The sequence below is a fragment of the Motacilla alba genome, chromosome 2 (assembly GCF_015832195.1).
Source record: "Motacilla alba alba isolate MOTALB_02 chromosome 2, Motacilla_alba_V1.0_pri, whole genome shotgun sequence".
Taxonomy (NCBI): domain Eukaryota; kingdom Metazoa; phylum Chordata; class Aves; order Passeriformes; family Motacillidae; genus Motacilla; species Motacilla alba.
The window spans coordinates 149,458,720-149,476,767 of NC_052017.1; the positions used below are offsets into that span (position 1 = coordinate 149,458,720).

The following is an 18,048-nucleotide window of genomic DNA, read 5'->3' on the forward strand; positions in this document are numbered from 1 at the left end:
CTCTCTCTCTCTCACTCTAATGTGTGATCTGGAAAGCTTATAAAAGCCTGATGTAATCCTTAATGCAGCCCCTGGCTACAAAGACTGGATCTAGTTTCAGAGAGAGAGATTCAGAAGCAGAATTAAAATAAATAAATAAATAAATTAAAAAAAAAAAAAAAGTGTGGGGGGAGAAGAGAGAGAAAGAAGGAAAAGCAGACGAGTGGATTTTAAACAAACATATCTTCCTGAAGAAGACCATTCTTGCTCCTCGCTGCTGGGAAAGCTACTCTGAACCCTGCTGTATATTTTTTTTTCCAAAGGAGAAGACTTGATTGTCTGCTTGGATCTAATGATTTACTGGCTTTTAACTGCGTTTTTCCCCTCTCCTAAGGATTCCTCAAAAAACCGGCTTAATTATTTTCAGCTTTTCTCTTCTACCTGCCTGTCTGCAGAGACACCAAAGGTTCTCCCTTCCTCTCCCTCCCCACCCCTATTTCTTTTAGGATTTTCCCCCTTTTCCATTTAATATATACATATATATATATATATAAAATGTGTATGTATATATATATGTAGAGGCAAGAGTGGAGGAAGCAGAGGGAGGGAGAGAGCTCTGCCATCGTTTTGGACTTCACGCGCTGCCCAATGTTGGGCTGGTTACCCCTGGATATGTTGCTGGTTTCCATTTGGAATTTGACGAAGGGAAGGATGAGGATATAAAACCTGGGGAGCTCGGCAAGGTAAGGGGCTCCCGGCCACCCTTCCTTCTTCCACGGAGGGGAGGGAGAGGGGGAACGCGACTTCTCCGGCTGCGCTTTGCCTGGAGCGCAGGGGGGTCTGTCTCCATCCCCAGGGGAGACGGCGATGGGGGCAGCGGTGGGCACCCACTCCTCTCCTTTTGCCCCTGGAAACAGCACCCGGAGGATGTTTTCGTCCCTTTCACTCCGCAATTTGGACTGATAGAGCGTAATCATTCCCTGACACGGGAAGTTTTAACTTTTGTGCATGCAGGTCCTGTGGGCAAACATCAAGCACCGGTGGAAAATATTGAATGTCTGCAGGATGCGGAGGGGGAAATGCAGACGTGTCCCGGGGAAGGGAGCTGGGGACTGGGTTGTTTGGGGAGGGAGAAGGCAGCCAGGCGAAGGAAGAGGAGCGGGGGATCGCGACAGGGGAGCTGCAGAGCCAGCCGGGGCTGGACTGCAAAGTGCTGCGAAGCCGCGGTGCCTCCGCGGGCAGCCCTGGGGTCCGGGATTCCTCAGCCCGCAATGTTGGCAAACAAAGTCCCGCAAGGACAGGCAGCTGCCTGCCCCGGCCATGAATCTGCCCTCATCGCAGCTTCCTGCCTTTCCCCTTTTCCTCGGAGAGCTCTCGGGGTGTGTGTGTGGGGGGGGGTCCCTTCTTGCTTCGCCGCTTGTGTGGCACCTACCCAGGGCTGGAGGCTCCGGCTGGGGAGGCGATGAGCTCCACATGTGCCCCCCCCCCCCCCCCCCCCCCAAATGCCATTTCTCAGCACTTCGCTTCACACTGGGGGAGAAAATTAACCTTTAGCCTCCGCAGAGCTCCGAGTGTGGCTCAGACACACACACGCTGCTCCCGGCGCTGTGCTCCTGGGGGATGCTGGCACCCAGGCACGGCTTAGCCTTTCTTTGGGAGCGGGGGGGGCGAGTGGAGAGAGAAGGAGTCTCCATCAGGGATGCGTAATTACAAAGCATCTTGTTCTGAATCACCCTGTGTGGGAATGAACCGCAAAATTTGTCTCTCCCTCTTCCCCCACCGCCCCCTTGCCTTTCACGGCCTGACATTCGCTGATGGAGGGTGGCTGTTGATGCATCTTCAGACTTTCACAGAGAGGTATTTCAGCCATGGCTCTGCCAAGGCTGCGAGGAAAAGGGGGGAAAGAGGGATCGAGGGGGATCAGGTAGAGGTTTCAAAGGGACTTCTCAGTCCTGGCTGAGAGTAGGCACCGGTTCCCGAATCGAAGGCACGGGTTGCAGATGAACTCTGCCAGGTACCTTCGGCTGTGACTCACACTCGTGTCCCTGATCCTGCCCTGGCCAAGCAAACCACCACCCCTGTGAATCAGCGGCACGGAGAGGAGCGGGGAGGGAGGGGAGCATCAAGGCAAGGGCAAGGGGATGGAGGGCACAAAGACACCCCCCTGCCATCCTTGACCGCCCAATCCCTTCGGAGCCGGAGCTTTCCGAGGCTCAAGCTCAACCTAGCTCCAGCCCTGGGTCTGCCGAGTTGTCAGGGCCAGCTGACAGCTGATGGCTGAGGGAGGAGGAAGAGGAGGAGGGGAGGAAGGGGGCTGAGGAAGAGCGGAGCTACTTTGACAGATGCCCAAACCTGCGTGCGCGGCAGAGCGAAAATCGCAGCGCCTCGAAAGCCTCCCTGGGAGGGAGCCAGGGCTGCTCGGGGTGCAGGGTGCACCTCCCCAGCCCCGCTACCTGTTGATCACCTCTGGGTTTCCTCTCACCTGGCCAGGCAGAGCCTGAGGAAAGCCAGGAGGGCTGAGCCCCCGACACTCCGAGGAGTTGCCTGGTGACCTCCGCGGCGTAGCAGGGAGGGCTCTGTATTAATGATGATGACTCTGCTTTGGCTGGTGCTGAAATATCTGTATTATCTATTATCAGCTGGGAGACGAGGCTGGAGGCTTCGCAGGGCTGGGATCTCATCCAAAGTCCGGGCTGCTAAAGGAAACAAACAACTCCCCATGCATATTAAGTGGGTCCCTAATTAATTAATGACTCATTAACCTGGGTCCCACAGTCCTTCTTGTGCCCCAGACCTCGCTGAGGAAGAGGAAGGAGGTGGCAGGGCAGAGCCGGGGAGGTTTTTACCCTTGGAGGGTGCTGAGGAATTGCACCAGCTCAGCCAAGCCGCACTGCCAGGGGACGGGGTGGCCACGGGGCTGAGCCAGGCAGGGGACAAAGGAGAGGGCTGAGCAGACAGGACATCCTGCCTGATGGGTCTCAGAGGGGCACAGGGGTGCTGGGGTTTGGAAAAGCCAGGGGACCTCCATACCCTGCTCTAGGTGTTACAGAGGGGTCAGGGTGCAGCATCGCTCCTGCTGTGGAGGGCGAAAGGCAAGACCAGAAAGGAACTGGCACAAGGCACAGCAAGGGCAGGAGCAGGGCTCCCGGCCCTTTTCATGGCACTCGGGATGGTGTTGCAGAGCCCTGGGTGCAGGGAGAGCGGCTCGGAGACCCAGGAATTGACCAGTGGAGGTGTTCAGGCTCAGGGAAGGACTGGCTGCAAAGCTGAGGGGATTTCTATTAATGACTGTAGCCCCTTCTCCTTACCTGAGGGAAAACGAGGCAGGGACTGTGTGCCAGACCCCATACCCGGGATGGGAACTGCCTGTGTGTGCGTGTGGGAGTCGAGGGGACAACCCCATCACACCCCAAGGAGCAGCCAAAGGCAACCACCACGGCTGGGGGAGCACCCCACATCCCGTCCTCTGCCACCCCGGCGAGACCTGCATCACCCTGTGCCCCGCAGGCATCCAGAGGGGCTCTGGGACACCCACACAACCCTTCCCTGCCTTAAGCACCGCACAAGCCCCTCTTACAACCACTCCAAACTTAGCGGAACCCCTCAAGGCACACATCCCCACTCCATCCTTCTCACAGCATCGGGACCGTCCCCGCCGCAACCCCGCGGCGGAAGAGGTTGGGAAAAGGTGTCGGGCATCTCCACCTAATGTCAGGGTTCCCCCTCAGCCTCCCCCATCCCCAAGGCGGCAGCGGGGGGGGGCTGCCGGGGGCGGCCGGGGCTTGCGGCGAGCGGCGGGGAGGTGGCGCTCGCCGCCCGGCTATCGCCGCTCGCCACCCCCGGAGCGTTCGGATGCTCGGCACAGCCCGCGGAGCGCTGCTCTCCGCTATCACCCCCCCGCCAAAAAAAAACCCAAAAAAAACAAACAAAAAAAACCAACAAAAAAACCCAACCCACCCGCATAACTGGGGCTCTCAAGAAGCGCTGGCTCTTGCCCGCACCCGAAACGCGAAACCCATGGGGTTTATTTCCCACTCTCCAGCATCGCCTTCCCGTTGAGTTTTTGCTGCCCCTTCCCCATGTTTTTTTCTTCTTCTTTTTTTTTTTTTTTTTTTACCATGCTCTCCCGCACGTTTTATACCCCCTCCTCCCCTCTTCTCCCGAATTTCGGTATCCTTGAGAAAGCAGAGGCTTCCACCGGCTCTCCACGGGAGTGGAAGCGCTGCTGCGTGCAGATCTGCTACTCCCATGCCCAGAATTGGGGGGGCTCGGAGGCAGCCGCCAACTCCAAGGGCTTGCTGGAGGTCTCCACACCATCCCTCACTCCCTGCAAGTGGGAGAAAGGGACGCCCCAGCACTTTTCTCCCGGGAATCCTCCCGTGGTGTCCAGCAGGGATGGTGCCCCATGCTCGAGGGGGAGATGGCAGAAGGGCTTCCCGCAATGCCTGCGTGGCTGCAGGTGGCTTTTCTTTCCCAGTTTTTCTGGGGGGAGAGGGAGAAGGGGAAGCATTGTGCTCACAGATCCAGCTTCACTCCCTCCCGTTGCTCAAGTGTAGCAGGCAGGAAATCCTCTGTCATCGATACCTGTTGCAGGGCATCAGCTTGGCTCATTAATTAGCTCCAGGAAAACCTGTGCTGGTAAACAAATGACTCAAAGCTTTTCTCCGGGCCTGATCCCAGGCTTGTGGAATGCTGGTCTCCACCTTTCTAAGAGAGGTGCAAAGAGAGAGGAGTGTTTTCCTCAAGATGGATGACAGGCTGTCTCTGGAACCAGCTCGCCTCCTCCCCTTGGAGAAAATTCACATCCCCGGGCGAGCCTTCAAAGGGAAGGGAGCTGGCACCTTGCCTGGAGGTTTGCAGGAGGGTCCTGCTCAGTGTCACAGCACGGATTGGAATGGCTAAAATGTGGCTGCAGACAAAGCCCAGGGGTCCCCATCACATCCCAGTCTTCGCCATTCACAGGATGCTCCCAAGTTCTTCTCATGGCTCCTTTCACAAAGTCCTTGGGCTCTCTGCTTGCCTGGAGTTTGCTGGGATAAAAAAGGGGCAGGAGGCTGATGCCTGGGTTTGGGGAAAACTTGACTAAGAGTTAAATGCTGATGGGGGTTGATGTCCATCCATAAATTTAGGTGGGGATTTGGGGCTCTGAAGCACAGGAAGAAAAGGACTGGTGCACAGTTCCCAAGGTGGGGACCTCCTTCTTGGCATCTCAGCTGCCTTGAACCATATCTCTGCCAGGGTAAACAGTATTTGAATGTCTCATCCGTGCTGGAGAGGCAGGGGCTCCTTTTGACTTGAAATGCACTGCTTTCCTTTAGATTAAATATTAGGAAGAAATTCTTTATTGTGAAGGAGTTGAGGCCCTGGCACAGCCAGAGAAGCTGTGGCTCCCCTATTCCTGGAAATGTTCAAGGCCAGGTTGGACAGGGCTTGGAGCAGCCTGGGACAGTGGAAGCTGTCCCTGCCCTTGACAGGGGGTGGAATGAGATGATCTTTAAGGTGTCTTCAATCCAAACCATTCTGTGATTTTATGATTTATGAGTGGCTCCATCAGATGCCAAAGTCACAGGAGGCCAGCCCTCTAAGTCCCAAACCACCACGGCAGGGAGCTGTGGCAGCCCTCATGTCCCAAGTCAGGACCACCATGGATGTCACCCCAGTCTCCAGCATCCTGTGTCAGAGGTGCCACCTGCCCTGTACCCTTCCTTAATGCTCCTTCTGCCAAAAAGGCAATTCTTCCACTCCATCCCTGGCCCATTACTGGGGGCATTTTATTCAGACCTGAGAAACCATCGACTGGAAGCCAAACTTCTCTCTTGGAGAGCAATCTGGAAGGGCAGCCCACAGGGGGAGTGTAATTCCCTTTCCCTTCCATGCACTCCGTGTGATATTTGGCTCTCTAATGTGGTTTGCAGCATGCTGAGGCTACAAAGCACAACAATAAAAAAATAATAAAGAAAAGGAAAATGAGCAGTAAATGAAGTCCCTTCAGAACATCCATTTGTCGTCACATCTCGAGTTCAGAATTTCCTCGTGGTGCCTCTTGGAGCGAGGGTTTTGTATTAGTCTGATTATGTTCAGATAATCTGTCATGTTGCTCCAGGAAGCTCTGAGGAAGAGGACCAAAAAAAAAAAAGAGAAAAAAGGAAAGATAATATTTTAAATCAGAGGTCTGCTAGATTGGTGACTCTGTCTGGCAGACACACATCACTGCCCCCTTTATGAAAATTTTAATTGGTTACCTCTGTCAGAGAAAATGAGAGATTTGCTGATTTTAATTTGTTGGAGCGAATCACTCCTTGCCAATGTTATCAAAATTAAACCGGAGATGGTTTCTTACTTTCCTTCTCCTACTCCCTCTGCATTTACTTCTGAAATATCCCTCCACAAAAGACTGATTAAGGAGTGACCAGCTGATGACAAACTAGCTGTTAAGTGGCAAACTCCGCCGGGCTTGGTGTCATGCCTTATCCCTGGGACAGGGAGGATCAGGGAAAGCAAACGGCCTCTGGAGGAAGAGCGGACAGAGACCTAGTAAGGAAATATAAAAATTTTTGGGGAGGGGTAAAAATTGGAACAGATGGGTGTCACCTCATGTGGTGCACTGTATGTTGGCTGAAGTGAGTGTATGAAACAAGATATATAAAATATATAAAATCCTCCTTCCAGTGTTTCAAGTACTGTTGTAGTTTTAGGTTGGTGGTTTCCAGGTAGAGCTGCTGTTTGCTGGCTTGATGTGGCCTGGGAGCAGGACAGAAGAATCCTGCATGTGTTTGGGGGCACCATTTTGTGCATGCCACGTGCAGGTACCGGTATTTATTGTTGCCAGCTCTTCTTCTGAACATTGAGTTTTGGTCAGAGGCAGGTCTTGTGACACCTTCTGCCGTGATTTCAGCACTCCCACCTGCAGGCTCACCTTCTCAGCTGCCTGTTTCCAGGCTGGCTTTGCTAGATGGAGATGTTCCCTCAGTTTTTTGAGCTCAGCTGGCCTATAACAAAGTCCTTGCTGTTTGCAAAATGGCTCTTTTCTTCCTCCCCTCTGTCAGCTATTAGGAATATCCCATTCCTGGCAGACGTGCCCTACTCCATATTCATTGAGAATTAGCACGGCTCTCTGTCTAAATGTTTTTGGGATAGGGGTCATCATGATATCCTGCTAGAATAGATTTGGAGATGAAATGCTTTGTCTCTGTCCCATCTGTGCTCCTGTCGCCCTGGGGATGACCCTGCAAGCCAACAGCTCTCCAAAAACTGCTGAAGTTTGGGTTACCCAACACCAAACCCCTGTGGCTGATTTTAAAAGCTGCTGTAGTGCAATTCTCCCTGTGGGCCAAGGACACCCTCACGGGGCTGATCTCAGCCCCTGCCAAACCACGTGGCTCAGGGCAGGGGTCAGGTCACACTTAATTAAGGCTTTGGTCTTTCTGCAGGTTGGTGTTCTCATTTGTGAAATGGGGAAGCCTGGCTTCCTCCTTCCCCATGTGGCTCTGTGCCAGCTCTGTGTCCAGCTGGATGTGGTCAAACCACATTTCCTCTGGGATTCTGAGGTGAAGGGCACCAGCTGAGCACCAGGGATGATTTATTCCTCTTGTGCCTTGACTGTGAGCACATGTCCACCCTTAAACATTCCTCCAGAGCCATCTTTTCTTGTCCTTTCTCAGTCCTTAATTTCTTAAAGTTCTTCTACGACTGAAGCAGGCAATTCTCCCACACCTGCCTGGGATTTCCTCTGGATTTCCTCTGGATTAAACACCTCCTTTTCCAGGAGAATCTCGTGGAACACTTCAAAATGCTCCTTTGTATAGTCCAGCCCACTTGGATACTCCAATCAATCAAGCCCGGGAGTCAGGCTTTATGCTGGATGTTGTTGAGCAGCAATGTAACAATGGAGATCTCCTCCATCCAGACAAATATCTGCTGGTTCCTGCAAATGAAAGTCGATACACCTTCACAAGGAAATCTGTCCCAGTGGGGTCTTTTGTATCGAAAGCCCTGTTGGTAGATTTATTCATTGTGCAGGGCCGTTCCCTTAACAAGTCAGTTATTCATTGGCCATTGCTCGAGGGCGTGTGGAATTTATGGTCATAGTCCTGTAATCAGATATTTTGTTATAGAGGGCTTTGCCACCATGAAAGGTCTGAATAAATCAGTATGCAGCAGAAATTGATCCTCTCACAGGCTATTTCTGGATTCAGCTCCTGCTCTAAGAGTGTTTTCTCCCTTCTGGAACCATGCTACCGAAGCCTTTGCGTGTTCGCACTGTGGTCAGGCCTACCAAAGCTCTGTGTACAGAGAGACACACACTTAGCCCTGTTTTCTGGGCCTGATTTTTGTCCTGAGATACTTGAGGTCCATGCTGCTGCCATTTCCCAGACGGAAAAAAAAAAAAAAATTCTCCATCACCTGACTTAAACATCTGCAGGTTGGAAAGAATTGCTTGAAAAGGCTTTAATCAACTGCTAGGGAAGAAAGGAAAATCTGATTTTGAGTAGCTGCATTGGTGCCTTAAGTACTAAAGAGCTTGGTCTGCTAATCTCCACTTCTCAGATGTTGTTCCACAATCTGATCAGCTCTATTGGGCTGAAACAAGGGTTAATTGCTAACAAAATGCTCCACACCTTCCTGCATACAAGGAAAGGGGCAAGGGTGAGCACCTTGCTTTTTGGAGCTTAGTGCAATCTCACCATGTGCAGCTGATGGTGAGGGAATTTGGCTCTCATATGTGCTGCAGGAATATCTGTCTGTGAAGGTGAAATTACAGCAGAGCCTCTGATTTTTATGGCAGAAATCAGGGATGGGAGGAGAGGAAAAATCTCTGTAACCTAGCAGCCTGAACAGCTGCTGCCTCCCAGGTCGTGGGTGATGTTAAATGTTTAAATATCAATGAACCTCCCCCCTGAGCAGGGCTGAGCTGTCTTGGCACTTGTACTGGGGATGGAGCTTTGGCAGTGCTGTGGTTCCTCAGCGGTCAGACACTGCCTTGCAAGTGTTCCCCAAGGCACAGCATCTTTCTAGGGAAACTCTGATGGCTCCAGGGGTGGGTTTTGGTTTAAGTAGAGCCTGTGACTAAAGACATTCCTGTGCTTGGTCTGCTCTGGTGAGTGCAGCCCAAAGGAGGGTCAAACTGTGATAAGGAGCAGGTGAATTATGTCCACCTGTGGGAATACAAATGCTGAGGAGGCCTGAAGGTCTCTGAGCTGCCCACATCTCAGTAGAATCACAGAATGCCCTGCCTTGGAAGGAAACTACAAAGACCATTGAGTCCAGCTCCTAGACCTGCACAGAACAGCACCAAGAACAGCACCATGTTCCTGAGAGTGTTGCCCAAACTGGAGCTCTGGCATGCTGTGACCACTTCTCTGAGGAACCTGTTCTGGTTCCTGACCACCCTCTGGATGAAAAACCTTTTCCCTGTACCAATATAAACCTGTCCTGACACAGCCCCAAGCTTTTCCATCAGAACCTATCATTGGATACAGCATTGCCCTTCCAATCACTCATTTTAGCACCTCCAGGTCAGCCATGAGGGCAAGTGAAGGAATAACCAGGCAGTGAATTAATGTTCACTGCAAATTCTGAATGCTTTAAAAAATGACATGAACAATGTTAAATATTTCCTGTCCTGTGTCATTCGCTGGCTCCTGCCAGCTCGGGGTTTTCAGATATGTTACCAGGGATAGCAATGCTGTCAGGACTTTCAGAGTCTCCAGATGGAGATGATGCTACAACCAGCAGGAGAGATGGTGACAGGCAGAAGAGCAGCAGAGCTGGGAGGGCAGGGGGGAAGCTGGGAGAGATCCCAGAAAAATGCCAGTTGGCTGGGGGATCCAGTTAAGTGGGATGAGTGGAAATACCAGGAGGGTATCCTTTTGCTGTGAGAGCTGACATGATTGTAGATGCACCCAAGGCATCCCTCAGGGAGTAGAAAATGTGGGAAGTGCCTGCAGGCACGGAAATGCCACTGGAAGTGACATTCTCCAGATGGGGAATCCTCAGTCTGGATATCCTCTACCAAGATCAAGGAAGATGGTGAAGCAGCTTGCAGGAAGGGAATTCCAGAGGCCCCTTCCACCTTCAAGCATCTGTGATTCTTTTATGTGAATATGTGAAGATGGGACACAACTACTGCAGATTTTGATATCCTCACTGGACACAGAGGTCCCCAGGAGCTGCCTCCTGGTGAGCAGGAGGCCTGCAGGGTATTTAAAGGTGTACTGGGGAAAGAACTGAAGTCTGTTTTGCAGAATAAACTCCAGTGTGGGGCTGTGTGGCAGCACCCTTTGTGTTGTCCTCCTCAAAAGGGAGGAAATCTGATGCGGATTGAGGTCTGGGGGCTGAAATCCAAGGTCCTGATGTGTTTTGAGTGAAAGAAAAGTGTTTTTTAATGGTCCGAGACAGGCTTACAACCTCTCAAGATGTAGAAACTGTCCTTCCCTGTGTTGGGACAAAGGCCTGGTTTGATGTCCTGTTGACTTGATCTCAGCTTTCTAGACAAGGCCCTTCTTGGCAATTCCATACCCCTGCATCTCTCTGGAGTCTTACACAGATTTTTTGGCTGGGCTGTGACCAGAGGCAATGCCGCAGCATCTTTGCTCACAAATGTGCACTCACCCTGCCCTAAAATGTGATGCTTACATTCTTTTACTCCCATATCACAAAATATTCATATTTTTGTGAATATCTTCTTCTGTCCTGGGAAAAGCCTTGGCTTGTTCTGCAGCTGAGTTTTCCAGGATGTGGAAAGGAGAGATACTCCACCAAATGCTGCAACATCTCCTTCCTTGTTCTGTGGTGCTGATGGCTGGTGGGTCCCTCCCTTGCCTGGTTTGGCTTTTGACTTGTGTTAGGAGCAACGATCTTCCCAAAAGGACATCTAAGACCATTCTGGAACACCCCTGAGAATATCACCTGGCTGCCAACAGCATCAGGCACAATATGGGACAAACTGCTGGGGATGGGGAAGATGGTTGGTAAAGCCAACAGCGATCCCTAACAGCTCTTTGCGTCTTTGTTGGATTGGAGCTCATTTTAAAAGGCTGAGAGAACTGAAGCACCTTCCTCCTCCCTGCCTTGAGTAGGCCTTAGACGTGTTTGTAGAAGATCTCACCACAATTATTTCCATTTTGCCTGGCGAGGGGAATGTGGGACAAGAAAAGCACTGATTTTTCTCAACTCCCTTCCCTTGCCCAGAAGAGTGGTTGGATGTAAATAGGACACGGCTCTTCCCAATCCTGGAGCTGGGTCAGCAGTGCTCTGCTCTGACAGCACTGCCAGGGAAGCCGGCGCTCAACACAGCGGCCACGAGTGCCGCGGAAGCGCCACGCCAGGCACGGCGCCTTTCATGTGGACTCAAAGCCCTCCCTGCAACCTCCTGTTCTCATAAATGCAATTTATGAGCCTCAAGGTGCCCAGCAGGCCGCGGAGAGGTGGTTATTAAAACCCCAGCTTCCCACCTCAAATTACAACCCAAATGCTGTGTTTGTTTCCCACTTCATGCCATCCCTCAGGGGCTTTCCTTTAGCGCTGAGCCCTTTTGAAGTTGCTGTTGATTACAGAGCAGGCAGTGTAATCTCCCTATGGAAGGTATTTGGAGCTGGGGGGAAGGAAATCAATCACCCCAGCACAACTGGGGTGGGGGATTAATGGTGCTGCCCAGCCAACCCTTCCACGCAGGGGCCCGTCCTGCTCTGGAGGTGCTGCTCTGGTGGCTGCAGCTCCTCAGACAGTCAGAGAAGGAGCATTTCAAAGAGGGTTTAAGCCCTGCAGATTGGCTCTCAGTCTAGAAGGTGACTTCAGTGGTGTAATTATTCTGTCCAGTCACCCTCATCAAGCACTGGCAGCTGGAGCTCTTCTTGAACCCTGATTTTCTCAGTTTTCGTGGTGAGTTGATTGGCTGTTCCTTGGCTCATCAAAGGACTGAATCATTTAAAGTTATTATGCTTTATTTCTTCCCAAATTATTGACCAACACTATCTTGTGCCTCTGCACTTTTCCTGATGAGCCTTTTTGGATTTACATCACTTGATCACTGTGTGTTGCACAACACTGAATATGAGAATGGCCAATGCAGAACTCCTGAGCACAGAGGCAGCTGCTTGTTCTGTGGCTTGAATTAGGTGGAAAGTGAACCTCTGGCAGAGCTGAGATCAACATCTGGAGGTCTTGGGATTGTGCTTCATCTTCAACTCAGCCCTTTTCCTCTGTGAATTTCCTGGAAAGCTGTTGCTAGCTCTGAACTGGTTTTTTGCACTCTTTCCCTCAGGAAAATTTATTTTTTTACTTATTTGGGCATAAGGACTCCTGCCGGTGAGTCTTGTCCTCCAGATGTTCTTGACTTGATCCACAGCAGGCCCTGGATGTCTGCAGTATTTGGATTTTGCCGAATATTGACCATAAATAGCTTTGAAATGTGCAACAGCACAATACCTGGCATTTTTGCATCAGTGTGATAGGCAGATTTGGGAGGTGGAGGGCACCATCTGCTGATTAATGGCTGTTTCCTTTTATCTCATAAATCTGTAGTGAACTATTAGCTGTAGTAACTGTTCTTCCCCTTTAAGAAAAAAATGTCTAACGCTGGTAAATATTCAAGGTGAGAGGATGGCAAGGAGACCTGAGTAAATACAATGCTGTTGTTGGCACCATGGTGGCTGGTAGAAGCTCTGACTGATGTGGAGCATGGCTGTGCTCTGTAAAATCAGATTTTTTGAGACATCTTTCCTTCTGAATTCAGGAGTGGAGGTGGGTTTCAGAGTTTGTCAGAGTTTCTTTCCCTTCTGGTTAATCCTTGCAAGTACTTTGCTCTTCCAGCATCTCTCGTGTGTGCAGAAGTACGAACCCTTGCAGATCTTCAATCAATGAAATATCACATCAAATGTTAATTAACAACACATGCCAGGGCTTGTTCTTTGACTCGGTGACCTGATGCAACTTGCTCCCACAGAACAAAACTCTCTTTGTCTCCCCATCTGTGATTTATTCCTGATCCTAAGGTTTATCAGCAATAATCCCTGCCCCATGCCATCCCCTGGGTAGTGCTTGGTATTTCCTGGGTAGAAAATCCATGGTGGGGATGGATTCCACACAGAATCATGGAATATCCTGAATTGAAAGAGACCCACAAAGATCATCAAGTCCAGCTCCTGGGACAGTTCATCAGATGATTCCTGAGAGTGGGTTCTGTCCCTGAGCAGCCCAACAGTCCAATTGCAGGCAAAAATGCCATTTCTGCCATTTCTGCCATTAGTGAAATAATGCTAATAAATAATGAGTGACCAGGAGAAAAAGAAAGGCTAAAATGAGAAGCATTCACAGTCCAGCACAGTGGCGTGTGGCAGCTCAGATGAGTCTCCAGCACAACCCTGACCATCTGAGCTGCTTTCCTGAATCCGATCTTGCTGTTTCATAGAATCACAGAATTGTTAAAAGTCAAAAGGACCTTCAAGATCATCAAGTCCAAATATCAGCCCAGCACCACCATCACCATATTCACCATCATCCATCTCCACACATTTCTGAGCACTCCCAGGGATGATGACCCCACCACCTGCCAGTGCAGTCCATTTCAATATTTTACAAGCTTTACCATGAAAAACAAAAAATCCTAATATCCAAACTAAACTTAATCTAAACCTCTGATTAATGCTCATGGCTTGCAGGGCGACACCAGTCCAGTGCACACAGGAAGAGACAGCCAGGCTTGGCAGCAATTTTTTTTTGTCCAAGTTTCAGTGACTTTCAGTGTCTGGGCAGGCTCTTGGCTCCTCCTTTGCACCACTTCTCAGCAGTAATGAGGTAACACACCACTGACTTCCCCGAGCATCTGTTTCATGGGGGAAGTGATTTTCCTCACTGCTGTACTGATTGGAAGTGGAACAGCCTTCAGTCCTGTGTTATGTTCAGGGGGCACCGAGTCTCCCACAGGCTCAGAGAGCTTTTATCCACAAATACCAACCTGTAACCCAGCAGTGGCTTCGAAACCATATTTGCTTGTGAGACAAAACCTGATAATTTCTGGCCATTCAAAAGCATTCAGGAACATCCTAAATTGTGTCCTCTGGGCTGGATTACAATGTCATGTCTTTTGTATTTCAGATTCTCCTGTATGATTATTGGAGCAGGGGGATGGAGTCACTGCATGAGCAATCAAGGACTTTCCATCCCCTTTTTCAACACCACTGGGGCATTTAGATGAACCCCAGAACACTTTCTAATCCTCTCCCCCTCTTATACCATATTTAGGGCTTGGTAAACTAAACAGGGATAGGACACAGATCCAAAAACTGGCCTGCTTTTGTGCAGACTGTTTAATTTTTAGAAATGTTTTATAACATCTTCTCAGGCAGCATTCTCTCATCCCCAAGACTGGTCCCACTTCAGAGTAAAACATGGCCAGGGACTGTTCCCAGCAGGGACATGAGTCACCTTCTGGCAGGGAGAGGGGTGAAATCCTAAGCTCTTGTTGCCCTGTTCTCATTTTGAGTCAAGCAGCAGCTCGTGGGCTGAGCTGGGTAGAGATGCCTGTCTGGGGGCTCCTCTCTGTGCTGTAACATCCCCCTGCCACAATGCACTTTTACAGCTCCATAGATCACTGGGTAAAAACCACATTTAATTCTATGGTAAGGTCACTTTTTTACTTAAAAGGGACAGAAAGGATTTAATTTATAATCCTCTCCAACTTTATGGCTTGCCTTTAGAGTTATATCTATTATGTAGTGCCAAACATGTATTATAAAAATTGATTCCCCCTTTTCTCCTCCCTAGATTTGCTGTGTCAGGCAGATTCTGATTGCCCTCCCCTCTGCTTTAAGCCAGCAGATAGACCGAGGTGGATCTAAACGTCAGGGATGACATCTGAGACTGCAAAGTGCAAGTTTATAGGGAATGGAACTGGCCCAGATCTATTCCTGGGTGTTTGGGAAGGAACACCATCTCTGCCAGCCTGCCACAATGCAGGACAGGAGGACAGAGCTGCAGTCTGCAGGGGAAAATGCAGCTCAGAGTCAGGGTGAGGTGCAAGGGGTTAGTAGGTGACCTGGTGTTGGTGTCTTGGTGCTGGTCCTGCCATGGCCATGTGATCTAGGCACATCCCTTAAATTCAACAGCAAATTTTAGGCAAGGGGCATAATGTTCAGAGGAGGTCATAGTGAAGAATCATTACTTTTTTTTTTATTCCATAAAAGTGTTCAGACAGTTTTAAGGGAGTTTTAAGGAGGGAAGAGAGGGAATGGGGTGACACCAAGAGGAATTAGATTAAATTTACCACCCGATCTTTACTTGCAGCACTTGTATTCTGTACCCACACTTTGGCACCTTGTCACCTGTATCACACCTCAAATAAGTTCAGTGGTGTCTTTGCAGAACAGAGGACATCAGAGAGGGGCAGAGAAGGAAAGGCAGCAGCAGGAATTGTTGTGATTGTTGGGAATTGTTATGCACTCCTTTGGCCAGGGCTGCTGTGTCCATCCCACAACAGCTCCGTGGATGCTGTGACTTGTGGCAGGAGTTGGGTAAAGCTACAGAGAGGTGCCTTCCCTTGATTTAGAGGCTTCCAAGAGGTGATGAATGGAGCACTTAGAGGGAGATTTGAGCCTCGAGTCAGGGCTCTGACAGGAATGGGAGCATCCCTAGATCACAGTCCACTCTGTGGGAGGGCAGAAAGGCGGGGATCTGCCTCCCTCTCTTGCAGCTGCTTTCCTGTGGCAACATTTTTCTATCCCTGTGATTAAGTTGTGCTCATAAAATCCTTACCAAACCCCCCATACAAGCTGTTAACTGCCCTTTAAAGCTGAGCTGGGGAGAAATGAGCCACATTTGCCTACACACAGCCCTGGCCATGCTTGATTGAGAGACTGCAGTAAAACTCGAGCTATAAATAAAACACATGTGCCTGTGTCCACAACAGTGTTCTCCAGAGAAGATGTCATTTGCTTCAGGACTTCAGTGAAATATTCATATTTTCAGCTTCCATTTATATTAATGAGTGGATTTTTTTAAATTGTGGGGCTTTTTTAGATGTTGTTTTTTGTTCAATTATATATTTTTTAATTTCTTTCCTTTGTTGCAATGCGAATAAGGTAACAGAGGACACTCAGAAACGTGAACAAGGTGGCAAGGGACACTTGGACCAAAATACCTGCTAATGGTGAGGGACAAGCACCACTTGGTTGAGACACCAGGGGTGAAGAGAGACCCCTCATTCCTTGAGCAGGTTCAGACTGCTGCTCCTCCTGAGGCTCTTTCCTGAAAGCCAGGTTGGCTTTAACTGGCAATAGAACAATCTTCTCTGAGTATTTCATGGGTCTGAATAGAAAGATCTGTGAGCTCATCTTTGCTCACTGAGTAATGAAACAATGCCAAAAGAAAAAAAAATACCTGGAAATTATAAAACTTGAGCTTGTCAGATGTTGGGTTGCTTAGTTTTGGTTTGGATTTTTTTTTTTTTTAAGTCTTGACTATGGACCATGATTAGGCTCTCTAGTGACTCAAAAATCACACCCAGGTTTTATTTTAAGTATTACCTGTACTTGGTTTTTAATATCATCTGTCTTTCATAACCGCAGAACTCGAGAAATTTTGACCTGAATGCCAGGTACTATGAGAGTGGTGGAATGAGAATCTGAGGGCAGAGATATGTCAGAAAGGAGCAGGAGATTACCAAACAGTAATAAGGACTGAATACAGTCTCCAAGGGGAGTGAAGGATTTGCCTCTGCATCTTTTCTTTTGGTCTCCAAGGAGCTTTGTCGCTGGAACAGCAGCATCTCAGAAACTGAAAGCAGCAGTTCACAGGGAATGAAGGTCTCTCTGGCACTGGAGCCACATTTATCAGCATCCTGGCTGAAAAAGTCATGTAATTTAGGTTCATTGAGCATGTGAAGATTGAAAACCTGTTTTTTTTACTTAAATTTGCCCAAAATTAGACAATGTAAATGCACCAGCTTTGGATTTGGAAGTGAGATTTAAACACGGGATAGAGGCTGAGTCACACCTGCAGGGAGAAAAGTCCTAAAGAACCTTGTGCCTCTGCTGTAACTAAGTGGTTAATACTTAGGCTTGATGATCTTTTCTAATCTCAATGATTCTATGATTCCAAATATGCTCATGGCACCTGTGATGGGGAAAATAGTGACTGCAGGAGGAATGTGAAGGTGGGATTGAGAGGGAGCGACTTTACGGGATAATAAAAACAGGAAAAGGTCAGAGGCCACTGTGCTCAGAGTGATCATTTCATCATTTGGTTCAGATTTGCCCATTTGCAAAGATTTCTGCCACGTTAAAAGGGGCAGGAAAGGGTTCAGGACGTTTCTTTCATCTCTCCTGGAATGTTCACCTTGACATCGAGAGGAAAGTCAGGCAGGAGGGGAAGAGTTTTCTGTCCCCATTTCTGTGGTGTTCAACATCCCCCAGAGATTTTACCAGGAGATTGTGGCTCAAAGAAGGAGGAGAAAGCTCAGACAGGGAAGAGGAGAATCATAGAATAGTTTGGGTTGGAAAGAACTTTAAACATCATTCTTTAATGAGAAGATCTGCTGGGCTTGGACAGAGTAGTTTAAAAGTGTCCCAGCTTTTAACATCATTCCATACCTTATCAGGAGGAGGCTGCTCCCTGGAATTTTCCCTGGACTCCTAAAATCTCTGTATCCTTGAGGATAAGGTATTAGAGGTGGAGGACCTTAAATTAAAAATGAGCAGAGAAATGGAAGGAGTCTCTGCTGCCTGCAGAAGGTCATCAGTCAGACTGCAGGCTGTCACCTGAGTCCTTGAGCCATGGGAGACTTTGATGTAAGGTTAGAGCAGAAAACTTTCACTTGGTTGCTGATGAGTCACCAAACACCTGAGAGCAAATGGAGGAGGCATCTCAGGGGTGGAGAACCACAACAAAGCAAAGCCCCTGTTGTGTCCAGCTCTATAGGTGGGAGCTGCAGAGGGGTGAAGTTTCCACCTTTCTGCCTTAAATACAGAATGACAGAACTGGAAAGCCACTTCCCAAAGGCTTTTCTAATGAAATCCACCTCAACATTAGCAGGGAGATTTCCTTCTTAATCATACAAGATTGACTGTCCTGGAC

At 49.3% G+C, this 18,048-nt stretch overlaps 1 protein-coding gene across 9 annotated transcripts in view; it reads left to right on the forward strand.

The window, feature by feature from the left end:
• Positions 1-43: 43 nt before the first annotated feature.
• The window catches only part of ADGRB1 (adhesion G protein-coupled receptor B1), a 280,607-nt gene continuing 262,602 nt past the window's right edge, over positions 44-18,048 (forward strand). For 2 of the 9 annotated variants that reach the window (XM_038127279.1, XM_038127283.1), the window contains exon 1: positions 44-722. The gene's annotated coding sequence lies outside the window, so the exon portion shown is untranslated. The remainder of the gene's footprint in view (positions 723-18,048) is intronic. The other 7 variants (XM_038127282.1, XM_038127285.1, XM_038127286.1 and 4 more) reach the window with 6 other exon arrangements.